The 19,841-nt window shown below is 43.3% G+C and overlaps 1 protein-coding gene across 1 annotated transcript in view; it reads right to left on the bottom strand.

Moving 5' to 3' along the window:
- Nucleotides 1-19,841, bottom strand: part of LOC122795855 (xanthine dehydrogenase-like) — a 5,725,158-nt gene that overhangs the window by 4,829,188 nt on the left and 876,129 nt on the right. The window lies entirely within an intron of this gene.

The raw sequence follows: 19,841 nt of genomic DNA, 5'->3' as shown, positions 1-19,841 counted from the left end.
GAGGCACCCCATTGCTTTGTTCTAAAAGTTCCGTGCGACTGAAAGCTGGAGCCTTTGGAATGTCTGGGTTTGACCTGAGTGGCTCTAGTTGGTACTGGAAAGGACCAGTTCTTAGTAGGACAGTGCCTACTAAACCTGGATGGCTGCACTTGTAAGAAATCTTTCACAGTTTGTATAGATTTAGCTTTATCTTCCATCTTTTTCAAAACTTCTTCAGCCTTATTACCAAATAGACTGTCCTGCTGTAAAGGAGTATCCAACAATTTTGCTTTAACATGGTCAAGCAGACTTTGCTCCTTGAGCCAAGCATGCCTTCTTATCACAGATCCAGTTACAGCAGCCCTGCAAGAGGCCTCCAAGGAATCAAAACCACATTGCAAAGTATGTTTTCCAACTTGTTCAGCTGAATGTAGTAAATCCTGCAATTCTTTATTTTCCACACAGTCAGAAATCAACATAATTTTCTGTTTAAGTAAACCCATGACATGCTGACATTTTACCATATGAAATTGACAGTTTAAAGCCCCGATTGCCAAGGTTGCAGACGTGTAAACCTTCTTATCCCATCTATCCAATGCCCTGGAATCTCTGTCAGAAGGGGTAGGATTTTTAGCAGTAGAGACCTTAACGCCCTTGGGACCCTGAGAAATGGTTTCTGGGTCAGCGGTAGGGTTTTTGAAAATGAATTTGGGGGAGTCAGGAACCCTGTAGTATCTGTCTGGCTTACTAGGAGCCGGAGGCAGGGAATCAGGAGTCATATTGGATTCTGAGAAAACATCATCAACAATGTCTATAACAGGAGGTATAGCCAAAGTCCTATGCTGAGGAAGAAGGAGAAAATCCCCAAGTCTCTTTTTAGATTCAGAGAAATCCTGACTCTCCCAGTGGAAGTGCTCCCTTAAGGTATGCAAAGTTTCTCCAAATGAGAAATCCTCAGGGGAGAAGCAGAAGGGATGGAATCTTCTGCAGAGTCCTCATAAGTGAGTATAGATAAATCTTGATCAGAAGAGGATTCAGAAGAAATAGAAACCTGATCTGAAGATTCATAGTCAGTGCCTTGCCTAGACCTCTTAGCAGGAGGGGGATGGGAACCCCTGATCAAGGTAATAAATCTTCAGCCATTTTGATCATTTGTTTTTTAGGCATTGGGACCTGTACACATGGGCCAAGCATAATTTTTTTAGACATAGAAGTAGTTTTTGGCCTTAGTTTTGAAGATGGTGTCGGTTTAATATACAAATCTTTAGGCCTGAAAACACCCTGCTCAGCGGCTCTGGACCCATCTAAGGTAGAGACATCCACGGGTTCAATACTTAAAGTATCTCGTGGCATACCGGACTCCGAATGGGTCTCAGTAGAGGCCTGCGAATCAAAAGTAGCAGGTATCAGCGGCTGTGAAAGCGCCTCACTGAGTACTGGCGAACCGGCGACTGGCTTAGGAGAAGCATCGTCGTCGGTTTTAGACCTCGTCGGTCTCTGTCTTTTTCCTTGCGTTTTTTAGGTATTCCGGTAGTCGGATTGCTAAATGACGACATTTCAGGATAGTTAAATCTTGAGTCAAAATATTTAGAAGCAAAAATATACCGATGTTTAATTGTGCGTTGATTAAATTTAGCACAAAAGTGACAGCAAGGCACATTGTGGTCAGGGCCTAGGCAAGGAATACAGTACAAATGAAAATCCTTGAGAGGCATTTGCTTCTCACAAGTAATGCAATTAACTTTTACTGACATCGGTAAGGAGCAAGAAAAAGTTTCCCCAACGGGGTACTTAGCTTTTAGTTGAAGACTTCGGTTCTGAAACTCGAAAATAAAAATTTCAGGAGTCGGCCGACCGGCACTTGCGAACTGCTTCTGCTTCGGGCACCGCACGGCAAGAAAGACTGATGTAATGGCGTCAGCTGTATATTTTATACCCTGATGACCTGACGTCATGGAAGAAGGGACAGCAACCAACGCAAGACCCAAGACTTTGCTTATCAGGCCGACTGAGGGCAACCTGCCAGCAGATTACCCAAATGTAATGACTGCAACAGTGAAACACGAAGAACATCTGCCAAACCCCACATCTTGGCATGAAAAGAAATGAAAAGTTGCTCAGATTTATGCATAGCCTTTGTCTTGTCCAAATAATACCTGAGCTGTCCATTAAGATCCAAGGTGTGTAGAACCTTCTCACTAGCAGAAGGTTGTTGTTGTGTCTTTCGGCTTTTCCTGGTTAGGGGTCGCCACAGTGGAACTCCGGTCCGCTAATGATTGGCAGTAGATTTTTACATGCCGAGTGTCCGGCCCTGATGCACAACCTTCAACGAAGGTATGCACATTCACCCATGTCTCCACACAGAAGACGCTCTAGCTGAGAATCGAACAGGACAACATCTTACTGTGAGGCGACAACACTACCGCAGCACCACCACCGCAGAAGGTGGAGAAGGAAAAAAAAAGGAAGCTAGACAGATGGATTAAAGGACAACACATTGACAACCTTGGGCATAAAATAAGGATTTGTATATACAGACACCCTTTCCCTATGAAAAATAAAAAAAGGCCTGGTGTACAGAAACTCTCTTGGCAGAAGTGATGGCAACCAATAACAGTCTTTCAGCAGCAATGTTGCAGAGAAGCAGCAGCAGGTTCAAAGGGAGCTTGGGTAAATTTCTTACTTGTATGAACTACATGGAGCAGTTCACACAATCCTACAGAAAAGAGATCCTGGCGAAGGAACATTAGATGTGAATTCATTACTCACCTCAATTCCAAATGATGTAGGTGTCGACTACATGAGGTTGTTTCTGATAGAAAAGAATATGACAAGAGATTTGCTAATAAGATGTGCCATGCTAATGGACATCATTCTAAAGAATGATGTGTTTGTATACTGAGACCAATATTTTTTAAAACAGAAAGGGGTAGCCATGGGCACCCCATGCGCAAATTTGTATGCTATCATCACAATGGCATACTGGGAATATACACATATAATAATGAGTACATATAATGAGAACATTCTATTTTACAAACATTTTGTAGATGATGTTTTTTTTATTATGTAAAGGAGAAGAGTTCAAACTACGAGAGTTCATTGAATACATCAATGGAACCACAGATTTTCTGGTTTTGACAGGAAAATGGTCAGCAGAAAAGATAGAGTTTTTAGATGTTCTTCTAATAAGAGGAGGTACAATACAAACACAGCTCTATAGAAAAGAGTGTAGGAAAAATTCAATACTACACCGCACTAGCGTGCATCCCACACATATTTATAATAACATAGTGAAGGGACAAGCAATAAGAGCATCTAGACTCACCAGCCAAGATACCAAGCTTCAAGAAACAGTCAAGACATTACATGGTGAATTTCAAGAAAGAGGGTACGAAAGAAAAGAAACAGATTGCCTGTTCAAAGACAGTGCCACAAAGAGGACTTCCACAGGAAAACCATTCATATATGGTAGTAGTTATGATCCCAACATACAGGATAGAGTAAGAGACAAAATAGATTTAAGTAAGCCTGTGATATCTTTTACTAACAATAATAAGAAAATCAAAGAGATCTTTATGAAAAATTGGAATATCTTAACCATAGATGAGAAACTACATGGATTAGTGGGGTCACTCCCAAATTTACTTATAAGAATACAAAATCTTTGAAACGTTTATTAAGCTATGAGAAAAATGAGAAGAAACATGTTGAGTCTGATAGAAAAGGAACTTATGCATGCAGGGGATGTAATCAATGCTGCTACATGCTGAACAACAACAAGTTCAACCACCCTGACACAGGGAGAGAATATGATTTCGGTCTATATGCAAATTGCAAGACACGGGATTTGATTTACTTAGCTACATGTATAAAATGTGGATCTTTCTATGTAGGCATGACCAACAGAATGCTAAGGGAATGTGTAAAGGAACACATATATGCCATAAACAAGGAAGATGAGAATGCCTTAGCGAAACACATAATGAATAAAGGCACAACACACAGCTTTAAGTTTATAGCCATAGAATTGATATATAAAAACATTAGGCTAGGTAATCATAAAAATTATACGGAACAAAGGGAAATCAGATGGATTTTGAGATTACAATCAGATAGAGGCTCAGGGCTCAATGACAGGGTTTCTTTGAAACCCTTTTTGGCTGCTAGAGACTTTAAGCATTAAGGACTTCAAGCTTACCACCTTTCCCAGAAGCATTCAATATAGGGCGCTGCCATACATCCATTCTGAGGTAAAATCATATACATATATACATTATCATTCATTTTTCATGTAAATTTTTAGACATTCATTTATTAGCCAAGCTGACATTACTATAGATTTACATATAAGATAGGATGCTTTTTTATACAAAATTTTTAGCTATATAGATTGTTCCACATATTTGCATTATGTTCTGTAAAGTTCCAGATTTTAGATTTACACCATCCACATACACAGATGTACATGCATATACATTTGTTTTATATAGTTCTTGTACATATATCTGCATACATATGGCTTGATGTTTTACCTTTATAGATGTTATATATATTTTTTTTTTCTACTAGATTTTTTTATATGATACATGTTTGTGGCATTTATGTTTTTAAACATGTATTAAGTGACATTTCATTAGGATAGCAGTTTTGTAATGTGATGATATAACTCTAGGGAGATACTATTATTATACAGGTATACGTTGTCACCCTGATTTATTATTCATGAGCAATGTATATGATTGGTGTTATAATGAGAGAGACAAGGTATTTAAAGAGAATCAATTCAGAGTTACCTAAACAGTCTGATGAAGCATTCAGTATGAATGTGAAAGCGCTTACTGAAACGTTTCTTTCATTTGTTCATCTTTTTATTTAAATAAACGGTCAGCTTCTCATTGTCGTGTTGTTACCTCAACTAGCTTTGTTTTAGGATTTGGTTCCTTAAAAGGAGGTCTCAATAAGGAAGTGCCTTTTAAAAATGCTTTACACAACCTGTGTGACATTAAGTTAGGAGAATGGTCACCAATGTGGAAATTCGAAATTGCAGCCTGCTGGACTCTAATAATTGCTGCAGCCGAGTCTTGCTGGAAGAGTTCTGCCAAAAATTCTAAAATGGACTGAATAGGTGCAGAAAAAGGGTCAATGTTTCTATTTTGGGCCCAGTGAGAAAAATCTTTTCCACTTGCTAGTATATAGTTTTCTAGTAGAAACTTTATGAGAAGACATCAATATGTGTTTGACTGCTGAAGTGAAGTTTTGAAGCCTGATTAAATTGGAAAGTGGAGCAGCCATGTTGTAAAGTTGAGGGTGTGGAGAGAAGGATGAAGTGCTCCTGACATATGTATCAGAAGGTCTGGAACTGGGTCCAGAGCCCACGGCTTCTCCTGAACATGAGGCCAGAGGAAGTGTAACCAAATCTGCAGAGGTCAATATGGGGTAATGAGAATCATCCTGCTTCCCAAGATTTTTGCTTTCTGGATGACTTTGGGTATGAGGGAAAATGGGGGAAAGGCATAAAGAAGTCCTGAGGGCCAATTGTGTACAAGTGTGTCTCTCAGTGTCTCCCCCGGCAGGGAAATTAGGGCAAAGTAGCTGCTGCACTTGGCATTCATGGGAGTTGCATAAAGATCACAACAAGGCTGACCGCATTTCCAGAAAATCTCTTCCTTTATGTTTTGGTTCAGAGACCACTCGTGAGGCATTAATATTGCCCTGCTGAGCTTGTCGGCTATCACATTGGATTTCCCCGGGATGTGCATTGCTACTAGAAAGCGTTGGGAAGAAACTGCCCATTGCCAAACTCTTACAGCCTCGTGACAAAGTGGGTATGATCTGGTTCCTCCTTGTTTATGTACCTAACCACAAACATATTGTCTGACTGTATTGCAATCGTCCCCAGTGGAAGAGAGTCGTGCAGTGCTTGCAACATCAGAAGCACTGCTCTCATCTCTAGAACACTGATATGCAAGTGGGCCTCATGGTCTTGCCATATACCTGTCCTTCCCAGATAATGCCTCCCCACCCTATCTGGGAAGCGTCTGTGGTCACTGTAGCAACAGGTTGTTGTGGAATAAAGTGTCTCCCGATAGTCACATGGTTGGACTGAATCCACCACCAAAGGTCCTTTTTGCATGATTCCGTTATTCTGATCAGGTGGGACATAAGAACTTCTTGAAGCGACCATTGGGAGAATAGGAGCCATTGAAGGATTCTCATATGTATCCTGGCAAGAGGAAATGGTGTTATGGTTGAAGCCATTGCCCCCTAGAAGTTTCAGAACTACCTTTGCCTTTACCTTGTCCTTTGGCAGAAGGTGAAGTATTTGCTGTCTGAGGGCTGAAATTCTGTCGGCTGGTAGACATGCCATCATGGAAACCGTGTCTAAGTTTGTGCCTATGAAGGTAATATGTTGACAGAATAACAAGGCAGATTTTTTGTAAATTGACTGTTATGCCTAACTGAGCACAGATTTCCAATGTTACATCACTGGCCTGTTGGAGTAGATGCTTGGTGGTGGCAGTTAGGAGCCAGTCGTCCAGATACTGAAATACTTGGAATCCAAGATGTCTCAAGTGAGCCGTTACTACTGCCATGCATTTGAACACTCTGGGGGCTGTAGTGAGACCAAAGGGCAGATCTCAGAATTAATAATGACTGGCTCCTAGCCGGAAGCATAAGTGACTCCTTGATGCTTTGTCCATTTTTATGTGGTAGTACGCATCTTGGAGGATTATTGAGCACATCCAATTGTCTTTCCCTAAGAAGGGAAGTACTGACTGCAGTGTCACCATTCAGAACTTTGACTTTTTGACAGATTCATTTAACTAGCCAAGATCCAATATGGATCTCCAGTCCCCTGTTGTTTTTGGCACCAAAAAGAATCTTGAGTAAGTTCCGAATCCTGTTTGGTCTGTGGGCACTTCTTGGATGACTCTTTTGTCCAGCAACATTTGGATTTCTATAGTTGCTTGCGCCCTTAGATTGGGTGGAACATCTGGGATTGTTCTGATTTGTGGGACAGGGTGGCAAAAGGAAATGGAATATCCTCTGGATATTATGCATTGTACCCACTTGTCTTTTGTGATACTTTGCCAGGCTTCTGGGTACAAAGACAAACGTCCCCTGACTGCCTCCAGAGTAGAGCAGGTGGGCCTCCTTTCAGAAGCGCTGATAGGGACATCCGTGAAAGGAATCACGGTCACCCTGGTTTTGCAGACCCCCTCTGCCTCTAGGATGATGTCTATCATTATTGCCTCCCCCTCTGCCCCGGGGGAAGAATTCACCTTGTGCATCTTGGAAAGCTCCATGGGATCTTTTGAACCACATTTTCCACTCTTCTGACCTTTAGCATAAGGTCGTGAAGGTAAAGAAAAACGTACTCCAACGGCAGAGAGAGTTTTCCCTTCCTGCTCCCATATGGTGAGTGTGTCTTTTACTTTGGATCCAAACAGTGAGGAACCATCAAATCGGGCGTTAGTAAAGGTAGACTTAAAAGGTTCTGCAAAATTACACAAGCGCATCCAGGAGTCTCTCCTCAAGGAAACTCCTGAACCTGCTGCCCTACTCTCTCCATCCGCTGCATAAGATATCAGTCTTATGGAGGAGCTGACGATAGAATTTAAGGTGGATAGCTAGAAGGAGACTTTCTGAGTCACCCCTGCAACTAATAAACCTTGTAGAGCATCTCCTAGCTCTTTCAGGAGATCTCTTTGCAGCCTTGTAAAGTGTGTGAGGTAGTTTAGGGATCGGAATGTAAAAGCCGCTGATGAAAAGACATGCTTCATCTGTCCATCATTTGAGAATCTTTGTTCGGAGGATGGACAGATGAGGATGTCTCAAAGTTCCTTCTTGGTGGCTGCTGCCACCACCATAGCATCTAAAGGTACACCTTTTGTAAGAAAATATTTCCAAGTTGGGGCTGACAAAAACTTGTCTGGCCTCCGAGGGACTGGTTCCATAGTGTCAGGTGACTCCCACGCAGAGACAAAGGACACCCCTGGCCTCAGAGAGACTGGTTTGAGGCTGATGTACGAGCCAAGCTCACCCGAGCCGACGCACCAAGGGGTAGGCTCGGAACTGAAGAAGTTCAGGGCCAACCAGAGAACCTCTGCTCTCAGACATCCCAGATGGCATCAAGAGTGTCGGAGCAGATATCGGTTCCATAATTTCTGAAGGGGTTCCAGGACCGACGGTTCTACAGTAAGTGGTACCAGGCACTCTGGCTCCGAAGATCCAGCTTGGCTCTGAGAAGGAACAACAGTGGATGAAATAGTCTTGGAAGGCTCCGAGACCTGTTGGGTCGGAGCCAAGAACAATTTAGCTTGTGTCGGCGACTTCAAGAGTCTGCACACCACTCGTTCCATATCATCATCAGATAGGCTCCTAGTGGACCTGGAGGATAGAGACAGTGAATGAGATCTCTCCAAAATGGGAGATCTCAAGGCAGGGGAGACCAGTGGAATATCAATGGACTGGCTCCGAGACACTGTATCTTTCAGCACCAAAGACCTTAGGGCTGAAGAACCAGGTTTGTCAATGATGATTACCTCCGTCGGTTCCGAGGCCTGTGGAGCCAAGGAAGTAGATGGCTTAGAAATTTTTGGGAATTTTTCTGGAGGCTCGGACAGAGCCGAAGAGACAGGAAATGGACTTTTAGACAGTTTGCCCCTCTTAGAAGAAGAAGAGGATGAAGAAGAAGCGCTCTGCACAGCTTCCTCAAAAGTTGGTATCAGCAGCCTCTTGACCATCAACTTGTTTCTCCTCTCCTGTAACACACATGCACTAAAGGAGTGGCACAACGTGCAATTCTCCTGGAGATGGATAGCTCTTAAACAATATACACAAATGACATGTCCATCTGTAACTGACATATTCTGGGTACATTTCTGACATTTTTTTAAAACCCGAAGGCTTATGCTCTTTCTCCACAGTGTCTTTAGACATGATTGGAAGAAAAGAAGGTCCTAAAAGGATTATAAGAAATATAAACACACACTAACTTAAACACTGCCCATCTAAGAAATATAATTAGAAAAACTAGCTAAGACCTCTAATTTAAACAGACCTAGACAGGTTAAGTGAAAGAAAGAATACACTAACACTACTAGCCCTCTAACTAAAATGGGCAATTAGCTCTCCAATTTAAATGAGCTAAGTGACTAACTAGCTAACTAAGAAAGTAGAAAAACATCAACACAGCACTACAGGTATTTTAATAAAGCACCGCTACAATAATTAACAACGGGATACAAGTGCAGGCCTGTGAAAAAATATGACAGCCAAAAAGCACAAAACAGCAGAAAAAGGAGATAAACTAATCTACACACTAAAGCGGAAGTATCACAACACACAATATGCTATCTAATGTAAAAATCCTAAGCTAATAAAAATGTAAAACACAGAAAACTTAGCCATGGCCAAGAAGAGCACATCCAACCTTGTAAAGCGGCAAATGAGATCTGGGGAGTTGCACCACTGCATCATGGGATACCTACTTTGCCACGAGACAAGTTTGAGACTTCCAGCTGTGTATTTGGCTGAGTCGTGGGCCGATCATCCAAGTAAGAATGAAGGTGAGATAGGACAACATCTGTAGTGCTGTCTGTAGAAAAACTTAAAAGGGCATGTGGACCAAAGGGAGGGGAAGGCCTGGAGAGCTAAGATAAGGGCCTGAACCTCTTTGATGCTGATGTGACCAAGTTGTTGATGAGGGGGGCCAGGCACCCTGAACCTTCATGCTGCTGCAGCAGACCCCCATCCTTGATTTGAATCTGTTTACAGAATTTGAATGGAGCAGGAGGATAGAAAGGAAAGCTTGGATTGAGAGATATGTGTTGAATCCACCACTGTAGCTTAAGTTTTAGACAAAGAAGTAAGGGAACTGGAAAAGTACAGTTGTGTACACTTACCATAAATGTAGATGTTCGAGTGTATTCACTGTTGCAGTCATCACATTTGGGTTACCCCTGCCAGGGTAGCCCTCAGTCGGCCCGAATACCAAAGGCGTAGTATTTCTGCGTCGGTTGCTATCGCTTCAGGACTGACTTCAGGCCGTCAGTAGTATAAAGTAAGGCAGCTGACGCCATTACATTAGTTTTTCTTGCCCTGTCAGGAGCCCCCAAGTGGGAGCCAGGATATGGTGGAAGAATTCCACCAGTAGAAAGTAAATACCAAAAACTTCCTTGTAAGGAGAGAGAGAGAGAGAGAGAGAGAGAGAGAAAAGGGGATGGAGGGAGGGAAACCAGGACTGCAACAGTGAATACACTCAAACATCTATACTTATGGTAAGTGTTCATAGGTAGGTACTAGGCTATTGGCCCTAGGGCCTATACAAGCCTAGCCAAAAAGGTACCTGGCTTTCACCACCCAAGAAAATTATTTTCCTGTGCACCTGTCGAGCAGAGCCATAGAGGTGATCCCCAGGGTGAATTTCCCATTTCCCATCCAATCATCAAGATTTTTCTTGAGGAGTGCTAATGAGGAGCTTTGTTTGCTATAGATAGGTAGTTTGTTCCAGAGTATGGGAAGTCTCTGGGACAGGAATCTATCCCTCCAGCATGTTCTGTTTATTGTTGTGACAAGGTTTAGGTCCCTAGAACGTGTAGCTCAGAGGGATTGGGATTTCTTTAGGTGGAGCATGTCCAACAGCTCTGGGATTGACATAGCTTTGTATGTTAGGCAGAGATCGCCTCTGAGTAGGTGATATGCGACAGAGTAAAGCTGGAGTTTTTTGAGACAGTCTGCGTAGGGCATTTGTTTGAGGCCAGTAATCCTCTTTGTGAGGTATTTCAGCAGCCTTTTGAGTACTATGTTCTTCGTGTTTCACTGCTGCAGTCATCACATTTGGGTTGATTCCCAAAGCTGAGGAAAAGGGTGGAGGCAGTCAAGAAGACTAGAGGCTGGCTAGGATGCCCTGCAAGACTGCAATGGCAAAGCCTGCCCTAGATTTGGAGAAGATAGGCAGGTGGTAATGCTTGGTGAAGGTGTGAACAGATGTGCACGTTGCAGCCTTCAGGATGTCCCTGGTGGGGACTCTTGTGAGGAAAGCTCCAGAGGTGGAGGCTGCTCTGTTAGAGAGAGTCCTGACTCCCTTAGGGGGAGGTTTCCTGTGTTGCTTGTAGCAGAAATGAATGCAGTGTGCTATCCATTTGGAAATGGTTTGCTTGGATATGGCTTTGCCCTCTGCTCCTGCAGCAAGGCTGACTAACAATTGATCAGACTTTCTGAATGATTTAGTCTGGTCTAGACAGAATCTGAGCTGTCTGTGCACATCTGAAGAGTGTAGTATCCTTTCTCCCTTGTTTTGTGGGTTAGGGAAAAAGGTGGGCAAATGAAAGGATTGGTTGTGAGCCACACTGGACACCACTTTTGGCACGAAGGATGGGTTAGTCCTGAGGGACACCATGTCAGCATGGATGATGATGAAGGGCTGTACAGACATGAGTGCTTGTAGCTCGGATACTCTTCTGGCTGAAGTGATGGCCAGAAGCAAGGCTGTCTTCCAACAGAGACATTTTAACTCTGCTGAAGCTGCAGGTTCAAAGGGAGGCAGGATGAACTTTTCCAACACAAAGTTTAGGTCCCCAAGCTGGGATAAGGTGCTCTTATGGGTGGCCTCAAGTTGCTAGCCCCTCTAAGGAGCTGTCTGATGAGAAGGTGTGAGAAAAGTGGTTGCTCAATGTTGAAATGAACAGAGATAGCAGAGGCACTGTGTAGCAGGTCAAGTAGGTAATCCAGGATGAAAGGTAGGGAGGGCTGTGCCTTATCAGCTCCCTTAGCCTGGATTCAGGTGCAGAACCTTTTCCATTTGTCAGCATAAGACTTTCTATTGCTAGGGAGTCTGGCCTCACGTATAACATGTAGAACCTGTTTACTGAGATTGACAGCTTGTTCAGTGGTCAGGGAATAAGCCAGGCTGCCAAATTGAGGGTCTGCAATTATTGGGGATGCATGAATTCTCCTTCCCTCTGGGTTAGGATCTGAGGGAGATGCCATGGTGGCAGAGGGGACAGGCTGCACAGCAGTGGGTACCAGTGCTGGTGAGGCCAGTCTGTAGCAATTAGAATTATCCTCGGGTTTTCCTCCCTTATTTTGATCAGTACCCTGGTAATGAGGGGTAGTGGGGGAAAAGCATAGACCGAGAGGTTGACCCACTGGAAGTTTAGGGCATCCACTTTCCAGGCCCTGCAGTGAGGCTCCCTGGTGCAGAACTTCCTGAGCTGATGGTTGGAGTGGGAAGCAAAGAGGTTGACCTTTGGGGTGCCCCATTTCTGAGTTATTAGGGTGAAGGTTTTTTGGTCTAGCTGCCGCTTGTGTGGGTCCAGAAGATTTCTGCTTAAGTTGTCTGCCAGAGAATTTAGACAGCCTGGCAGGAATTGTGCTAACAGGTGTAGTTGCATGGCTGAGGCTGTGTACCAAAGGGTCATGGTGAGCCTGCAAAGAGGGTAGGAGCGAGTCCCTCCCTGCTTGTTGATATACCACATCACAGTGGTGTTGTCTTTTTTGATCAGTAGAGCCCCTGGGGAAAGAAGGGGCCTGAAAGTTGTCAATGCGTGCTGAACAGCTAACATTTCTTTTTTGTTGATGTGCAGATGTATGCAATGTGGGCTCCACTGGCCCTGTATGCACCTGCCGTCCAGGTATGCACCCCAGGCATAGTTTGATGCATCTGTGGTGAGGACCTGGGTGCCATGTGGTGGTGAGAAGTGTAGTCCCTTGTTGTGGTAACATGCTGCTGACAACAATAGAAAATCTTTCCTTAGGCAAGGTATCAGTGGTATACGAGTTTCCAGGTCTTGAGAGTGTTGACACCAAAGGCTTTTTAGGTACCAATGAAGTTTCCTCATATGCAGTCTGCCAAATGGAATGAGTAGAATGCAAGATGCCATGAACCCCAGATTTTGCAGGATTTTCCTTGTGAATAACTGGGGTCTGGTGGCTAGTTGAGAGAAATAGGCTGTCAGGTAAGTTTGCTTTTCTGGTGTAAGGAATGCCATCTGGGATGCTGCATCTAGGCTTGCTCCCAGGAATATAATCTTTTGGGTGGGTACTAGTTTGGATTTCTTTTCATTGATAGTGTACCCTAGGGAGGTTAGTAGGGCCTTTACAAAGGCTAGGTGCTTGAGCAGCTTTTCCTGACTGCCTGAATTAGGCAGTCATCTAAGTATGGGTAAATTTGAATATTTATTTGTCTGCAAAAAGCAATGGCAGGAGCCAGACATTTTGTGAAAACTCTGGCAGCAGTAGATAAGCCAAAGGGAAGTGCAGAGATCCGGCCCTGAAACGTAGATATTTCCTGCACGATTCCCTGACTGGGATGTGGAGGTAGGCCTCTTTTAAGTATAGGATGGCTAACTAAGCATTCTTGGAGAGCATAGGTAGTAGTTGCTAGAGGGTGAGCATTTTGAATTTGGTATCACCAGGAAGGTGTTTAGAATGAATAGATTGAGGATGGGGCACCATGTACCTTCTTTTCTGGGTACCAGGAAGAGCCTGGAGTAGAAACCTTGGCCTATCTGTTCTGCAGGAACATGCTCTATTGCCCTCATAGAGAGCAGGGAAAGGACTTGCTTTCTGGCCTCTGCCCACTGGTTTGGAGGAAGATCTGGGAACCCGTTTGAGGTTAGTAGAGTGTGGAAAGAAAATCTGTATCCCTGGGATACTATGTTGAGGATCCAGCGGTCGTTGGTAATGGTGGCCCAGGTACTTGCCTGGAAGGAGAGTTTTCCTCCTAGGGGCAAGTGCAGGTGGGCAGAGGGAGGGGGTGGAAGTGGAGAGTCATTGTGAGTTCTTACCATGAGGGGGTGGCTTAGCACTCCCTGGTTTTGGAGGAACTCCATTGCTTTGATCTCTGCATTCCCTGGGGTCTGGGCTGAAAAGACCTGGATGGGGCAGGAAAGGACCAGTGCTTGGAGGGGCAATGCCTACTGAACCTGGGTGGCTGGACCTGCAGGAAATCCTTAACTGTCTGCATAGATTTAGCTTTTTCTTCCATCTTTTTTAAGACCTCCTCTGCCTTGGTGCCAAATAAGTTGCCTTTGTGCAAGGGTGCATCCAATAATTTGGATTTGACGTGGTCTGGCAAGGGCTGTTCCTTAAGCCAAGCATGCCTTCTAAGGACAGAACCAGTAACTGCTGCCCTGCAAGATGCTTCTAGGGCATCAAAACAACAGTGCAAGGTGTGCTTAGTTACTTGACTTGCAGAATGCATCAACTCTTGCAACTCTATTTTCTGCATAAGCAAGAAAAGATTATATCTTTTATTTGAGGAGTTCCATGGTATGTTGCAGAAATGTTAGGATATGGAACTGACAATTTAGTGCCCTGACAGCAAGAGTAGCAGAGGTGTATACTTTTTTACCCCATCTGTCTAGTGCTCAGGAATCCCTATCTGAGGGGGGTGGGATTCTTAGCAGAGGTTGCTTTAATCCCTTTAGGCCCTTGAGAAATAACCTCAGGGTCAGCAGTAGGAATTTTGAAAAGAAATTTGTGAGTCAGGGACTCTATAAATACCTGTCAGGTTTCCTGGGAGCAGGAGGGAGGGTGTCAGGAGTTAAACTAGATTCCATGAAAACATCATCCACAACATCAAGGACAGGAGGAATGGACAAGGGTCTGTGCTGTTGAAGATCTAAGAATTCTGAGTCTCTTTTTAGACTGAGGGTAGTCCTGACATTCCCATTGGAAATGTTCCCTTAAGATATGTAGGGTTTCCCTGAAGGAAAAGTCCTTGGGTGGAGAGGCTGAAGGAATGGATTCCTCTGCAACAGAATCCTCATAAGCAGAGAGGGGTTGCAGGTCTTCATATTCAGATGCATCAGAGTCATTGGACTCCTGTTCAGATAAAACTACAGGGGACAAATCTTTTCTTTTGGAAGGGGTAGCTTGGCTTCCCCTCATCAGCATTATAAGGTCTTCCACCATTTTAAGCATTTGAGACTGAGGCAAGGAAGCAGGTGCCTGAGATTGGGTCATCAGTTTCTTGGGTGTGGTTTGTACCCTGGGCCTTAGAAACTCGGTAGTTTTCGAAAGAACAGTAGACTCAAAAGAAGTCATCGATCTGTGTTGAGAATCGGTAGTGCTCAGTGGCTCCGGACCCATCCAAGGTAGAGACATCTGCAGGATCCTTAGTCGATGAGTTTTGCAGCAGACTCTGAAATGGTCTCGGTAGCAGCCTGTGAATCCAAAGAAGTGGGCATCAGGGGCTGCAAAAGCACCTCACTGAGGACCGAAGAACTGATGACTAGCTTAACGGAAGTGTCGGTAGGTTTGGACCTGTGCGGTCTGTCTCTGTCATTATCCTTACGTTTCTTCAGAAGATCTGCTGTCAGATGGCTTAGTTAAGCCATATCAGAATTTGAGGACTGAGAGTGAAAATATGTAGCTACAATAAGGGCCCAACGACATATAATTCTGGCATTGAACAAAGCACAAAAACAACAGCGAGGGACACAGTAAGAATGAAAGACTCAGAGTGGCATTTGCTTTCCACAAGCAAGACAATTGTTAACTTTTTCTGACATCAGTTAGAGCAAGGAAAAAGGATCCCTAATGGTGTACTTAGCTTTAGAAGACTTCAGCTTGAATTTGGAAAATGAAACTCAGGTAGCGGCCGACGGCAATCATGCCGAACTGCTGCTGCTTCAGGCTCCTTGGCAATAAAGACTGGTGTAATGGCGTCGGATGCCTTGCTTTATATTACGGATGACCTGATATCAGTCCTGAAGCGACAGCAACTGATGCAGAAATACTACACCTCTGATATTCAGGCCGACTGAGGGCTACCCTGACAGGGATAACACAAATGTGAGGACTGCAACAGTGAAACACGAAGAACATCTCCAGCAGCTGGCAATGTTGAGGCCACACCAACCACAGTTACCACTGAAACTTCCTCATTGTGAAGCTTGGCAAAAGGGAGCATGGAGATGGTCGAGGTCATAAACCCCACAGCCTTCAGACATTCCTTTCAGGCATGATACACGAGAAGCAAGAACTGGAAGTAAGTTGTTAGAGACTTACCTTGGGAGCAGGTAGAAATGCCATAATTGAAATAGTCTGAATCCTGCATCCCAGGACGATGGGATCCAAGGAGGGGGACAGGGCACACTTCTGGAGACTCATGGTGAAATCCACACTGTGCAACAGAATCCTGGTAAAATGCAGGTCTTGCAGAGGTCTGGAAGGACAGGGAGTCTGAAGGAGCAGAATGTCCATATAAGAAAATACTTGTACTCCTTGAAGCCTACAAAAATGTATTACTGGAGCCGGAAACTTGGTGAATACCCTTGGGGTTGTGGAAAGACTAAAGGGCAAAGCAGAGAAATGAAAATGAAAGGAAGAAACAGAGAAACATAAATACTTTCTAAATAGAAGGTGAATGGGAATATGAAAGTAACCATCATTCAGATCCAAAGATCTTAGGAAGGCTTGAGGAAGCAAGAGGGGAAACTAGACTGGAGGGAACGCATCCTGAAGGTGAGTACCATACACGGAAAGGATTCAGAAAAATAAAGGTCTACAACCAGCCTCCAGGACCCCTCCTTTCTAGGGATCAGAAACATCCTGGAATAAAACCCTGTATCCCTTAGTGGCTTTGGGACAGGCTGAATAGTGCCCTGCTCTAGTAAACCCTGCAACAGCTCTGAAAACTGGAGAAGTTGATCTGAAGTGGGGAGGAGACTTGTAGACCATGAAATACCCTTGATGGATGACTGGCAATAGACTACTTTGGACTCCTGGGTTCTTTCAAACAGGAAGTGACAGAGAAAGTCTGAGAGGCAAAGGAACATGGCTGAGGGGCAGGGAAGGCAGAATGTCAGCTAGAGGAAGATTTGCCCTGAAAGGAAGATTTTTGAGGGCTAGGCATCTGAGCTGGTCTGTCATAAAAAAACAAACCTAGGGACTGTCTTACCTTTCGAGGGCTGATGAGGTTGTCTGCAAATAAAGGCAGTTTTAGCATGATGATTCCTCTGAAACTTAGGAATGGGAAAGACAAATAGCTGTTTAAGGTCTTTCATGACCTTGCCTTGGTCCTATAAGGTCTTAAATAAATCCATCACTGGAGTAGCAAAGAGATTTTGAGTCCCTTGGTCCACAGTGGCTGTAGTTGCTATGCTCAAGGGATCTGGAGTGAAAGAAGAATGATCTGAGGTACAGCTAATAGCCACAGCAGTCACCAACCTATAGCTGAAGCAAACTGCTAGCCTACTATGGTGGCAAAAGCTGCTTGGTTAACTTTTTCTTTTTGTGGCTGGAAGAAGGACCGACCGTGGGGCTGACAGTTTCATGGTCAAGCCGAAAATGGTGCCTCTTTCAATGGGAAAACAAGCAGCAAAATTGTGTAAAACTTTAAAGTCACTTTCTTCACAGAAAAGAAAGACACAGTAAAAAGCATTTTACAACACTTTGCCAGCTCCAAAAAAGTGAAATAAATACAATTTCTCCACAGAAATAATGCATTCTAAATAATTTAAACTTTTAACTGACAGGAAAAAAGGGCGCTCCCATTTAAAAGTACAATACAGTCTTGTGCTAGTCCATTAAAACACAAACTCATAGCTTTAAAATAACTTTCCTGAACAGGAAAGTGTTATTAGCACACACATTTTTAAAACGGGAAGTTTTTTCCTCCAAAGAGAACTTTATCTGCCCAGCAAGGGAACATCACAAGCAGACTGTTGACCCTCAAAAGCCTCAGAGGAGTACTCTTTGGTGGCTGGAGAGCTTTGAAGGGCTTGGCACCCAAACCTGTCTTTTTAATCAGCTCAGCTCAAGCTGACTAATGGAGTGGGTGTGAGAAAGGTGCCCTGAAGCTTTGGAAGCTGGCCAGCTGTTATATCCTTGCAGAATATAACTCATTAGCTTAGCCTACTGTAGCAGTGATAGTATGAAGTACATCTACCGTTCATTAACATGCCATTTTAATTATACTTGCTTTCTCAAATGAGAAGTATATTAAATGGTTTACATTCAAAACTGGTGCAGGATTCTACTTCAGAATGTAAAATTAGACTCTGTAGAACAGCAACTGGCAAAACTCTTAACAACTTCACCTAGCTGCTGCATCAGGTTACCAGAAAGGTGAATTTAATTATACTTAAGAGGTGATCTACATACACCATTTACATTTCCTACTTATTATTTACTTATTTGACATTTGTTGACCGGGTTAGTCCAGCTGGGCAGGAGCCCTTTTTCAGTGAAGGCCTGGGAAGAAAAGCTCCACATAAATATCAAGATGACTAATGAAGAACATAGACACAATACATAGTTACATAAACAACAGTTACCAAGGATAAAATAAAGCTGAGTTTACAATAGTTGATAAAAGAAAATAAAAAGAATAAGTACATCATGGTGGGACAGACAGTCAAAAATTTACAAAGATCAGCAGAATTTACATTTATCATAAGTTCAGCTAAAAAGTGAAACACTAGTGGAAAAAGAAGGAGTGAAGAGATGTGTGTAAAGAAGAATGTGAAGCAAGAAGGCAGAGAGGAATAAGGTCAGTCAGGGGGATGATTGCACTGACATAGCCATATATTGCTTACGTAGTTTTTTTACAACATTTCTGAACTGGGGTTTAGGTTGAGTAGTTCGAATTTCCAAAGGAAGTTTATTCCAGCTGTCAGCTGGAGAATAGCTGTAAAGGTCCTTGCCAATTTTGATTTTTGACTTGTATATAGTGAGGACATGTTCTGAGCTCTGAAGTGTTCTTAGTGGGGAGTAGGGGGAGATGACAGAGGTAATGCTGGGACAGAAAGAAGGCTGGTTCAGTATAGAATGAATTATCTAAAGCTGTGGGAGGAGAAGGTTGTGGTGAAACTCTAACCAGTTTAGTTTCCTAAGTGCTAAGCAGTGATGGGAATGGTAGGGGAGTTCTGCTGCAAATTTGGCCACCTTATTGTAAGTGAACTCTAGTTTAGAGAGGTGTGGTTTGTAAGTTGGTAAGAATGTGAGAGCCATAGAGGAGGTTTGGGAGTAGGTAGGCATGGCTAGGGCTGTCTTGGCTTTACTGGATAAGAAGTTTTTGTTCCTGTAGAAGAGTCCAAGTTTTTTTTTTTTTTTAATGTTACTAAGAATGTGTAAGTCAAATTTCAACTGATCATTAATAATAACCCCAAGAAGTCTGGTGTGAGTTTCTACTGTGATAGATGTATTGTTAAGGGAACAGTTAGAGACAGAGGGTTTAAGATGATTCATAGTTTTAGGGACAAAGAGCAGAAGTTTAGTTTTCTTTGGGTTTAGAATTAGGTGGTTCTCTTTGAGCCAATTTTCAATAGAAAAGAAGGAGTTTTGAGTTGAAGTATGTAGATCAGAGATGGAATTGGCAATGGTGACGACAGTGGAATCATTGGCATATTGAACCAGTGATGATAAAGGTGTGGAGGTTGATAGCTGATTGGTGAAAATATTAAATAGTAGTGGGCCCAGTATAGAACCTTGGAGAATCCCATATTTATATGAAGTTTAGGGGAGATCAAGAGCCATTTAACAGATTGGAAGCGATTACTGAGGTAGCTGGAGAACCAGGAAATAGTAGAGGTAAATAGGTTTAGTTCAGAGAGTTTATTTAAAAGGAGGGGGGTATGAGACAGTGCGAAAGCCTTAGAGATGTCGAGAAAGAGGTAAGAGACTAATGTATTCTGATCCCTAGCTTATGAGATGGTGTTAATGAAGGAAATGAGGGCAATAGAGATGCTATGACCTGGGCGAAAGCCATGTTGGGTGGGGGTAATTAAATTTTTTTGTATGAGATGTTGTAGGATTCATAGGTTCATAGGTTGGTACTAGGCTATCAGCCCTAGGGCCTATACAAGCCTAGCCATAACAATTCCCTGGCTATTTCTTCCCACATT

This window comes from Protopterus annectens, chromosome 2.part2, assembly GCF_019279795.1.
Source record: "Protopterus annectens isolate FY-2018-M chromosome 2.part2, PAN1.0, whole genome shotgun sequence".
In the NCBI taxonomy this organism is placed as follows: domain Eukaryota; kingdom Metazoa; phylum Chordata; order Ceratodontiformes; family Protopteridae; genus Protopterus; species Protopterus annectens.
The sequence above is the reverse complement of the archived record's forward strand: the minus strand, read 5'-3'. Positions and strand labels throughout refer to the sequence as shown.